This window comes from Rattus rattus, chromosome 3, assembly GCF_011064425.1.
Source record: "Rattus rattus isolate New Zealand chromosome 3, Rrattus_CSIRO_v1, whole genome shotgun sequence".
Classification (NCBI taxonomy): Eukaryota; Metazoa; Chordata; class Mammalia; order Rodentia; family Muridae; genus Rattus; species Rattus rattus.
In genome coordinates, this window is record NC_046156.1 from 89,681,992 (window position 1) to 89,684,022 (window position 2,031).

The following is a 2,031-nucleotide window of genomic DNA, read 5'->3' on the forward strand; positions in this document are numbered from 1 at the left end:
TTGTTCAGTTCTATCCCCTACTCCTCCATAAGACTCCACCTGATGTCTGGCTGTGGTCTCTGCATCTGCCTCCATCCACTGCTGACTAAAGCCTCTCAGGAGACGGTTACCTAGGTTCCTGTCTGCAAGCATAGCAGAGCATCATTAATAGTGTCAAGAGCTGGCTCTCTCACATGGGATGGATCTCAAGTTGGGGCAGTCCTTGGTTGGCTGTTCCCTCAGTCTCTGCTCCAACTTATCCTTGTAGACCAGATAATTTTTGAGGTTTTGAAAAAGCCTCCTCTCAGGCATCCTTGACCCAGGGCTTCTCTGTGTCCAGTTTGCTTCTGATGCAGCAAGGACAAAGAATTACACTCCTAGCCATGAGTTACAAATAGATTCTAAACCATCGTAACGTACTAAAGACTAAAGTAACTATTTATAACTAAGGGTTTGAGAGAGAGATCATTGTTTGGGCCCCAGAAGTTCAGCTGTAAATAATGAAAACCAAATGTCTGAACTGACGTGAGTCACTTTCTTCCTCCCAGCCAAGACACTCCCACCTGCCCAAGACCAGAGAAAAATCTCACTGTGGGGGGGGTTAATGAACGAAAAAATGAGTGTTTATGTGTAAATCAAGGTACCATACCATAGGTGACAAATGCTCGTGACTAGTGGACGAGAGTCACAGAGAAAGGAACCTCCACTCTCTGCAGCAGGGTTCTGAGGGCCTCAAAAGAGCACATCCAATAGAGGGCTAATATCCAAAATATATAAAGAACTCAAGGAAACAACCCGATTTAAAAATAAGGTACAGGTCTAAACAGAGAATTCTTTTATATATAGATATAGATATATTTTAATATATAACTATATATATATATAGTTTAATGTATTTTAATAGCAAACTTACAGGAACAGCACAGAAGACAGACAACATTAAAAACAGGTAATAGGACAACTTCGTTAGCAAAGTCCAGTGAATGGATGGAATCTACCGAATGATAAAATGCTACAAATACTATTTAGTTGCTGTCAATAAGAAATTTACTTATTTTTTTTTAAAAAAATCCAAATGCTGGCATTGTTCAGAAATTTTTAACAGGTTTATTTATAATTGTTATAAAGTCGAACTGTTGAAGTATGTTCACTGAGCCATTTTGCTTGCATTAATGCTTTACGTCTTGCGTTTATATTAAAATTCACACACGAATGAACGTGGAGAAACTGCCCATACCTGATTCTGTCCCCTATGTTTCCACTCGCAATCATATACTCAGGTACCTTTGACCCTATGGGAAAAAAATCTAACATTCAGAACTACTGATAACAGGAAGAAGAGGGAAAAAATGTTTTTTGAGAATGAAGTGTTTCCCCTCATAGTGGACTCTTAAGCACGTTCTCCCCGTATGCGGCGTGCTAGCTGGATGTCTTTTGGCATAATTGTTACACATTTAGCATGGATAGCACACAGGTTGGTATCTTCAAAAAGACCGACCAGACAGGCCTCACTTGCCTCCTGCAAAGCACCAATCGCTGCACTCTGGAAGCACAGGTCTGTTTTGAAGTCCTGAGCAATTTCTCACACGAGATGCTGAAAAGGGAGCTTGCGAATCTGAAGTTCAGTGGACTTCTGATAGCGTCTGATTTCTCAGAGTGCTACAGTACCAGGCCTGTAACGATGGGGTTTCTTCACCCCCCCAGTAGAGGGGGCGCGCTTCTTGCGGCTTTTGTAGCCAGTTGTTTCCTGGGTGCTTTACCACCGGTGGATTTGAGGGCAGTCTGCTTTGTACCAGCCATGGTATGGGCACCTCCTTACTTACCCTCCTTCTCCTTCGGCTGGAGTTCAGCAAGCGAGAGTAAACAGAGAATTCTTAACAGCAGAAATTCAAAGGGTTCAGAAATGCTCAAATGGTCAACATTCCTAGCCATCAGGGACATGCAAATCGAAACTGCTTTGAGATTTCTTACACTTGCTGAATAGTTAAGATCAATAGCACAAGTGAAAGCTCAGGCTGGCTTGGATGGGAAGTAAGGGGAACACTCGTCCAT

General features: G+C 42.2%; 1 pseudogene; it reads right to left on the reverse strand.

Annotated features, from left to right (window-relative positions):
- Positions 1-1,369: 1,369 nt before the first annotated feature.
- On the reverse strand, positions 1,370-1,779 carry LOC116896810 (annotated as a pseudogene).
- Positions 1,780-2,031: the final 252 nt, after the last annotated feature.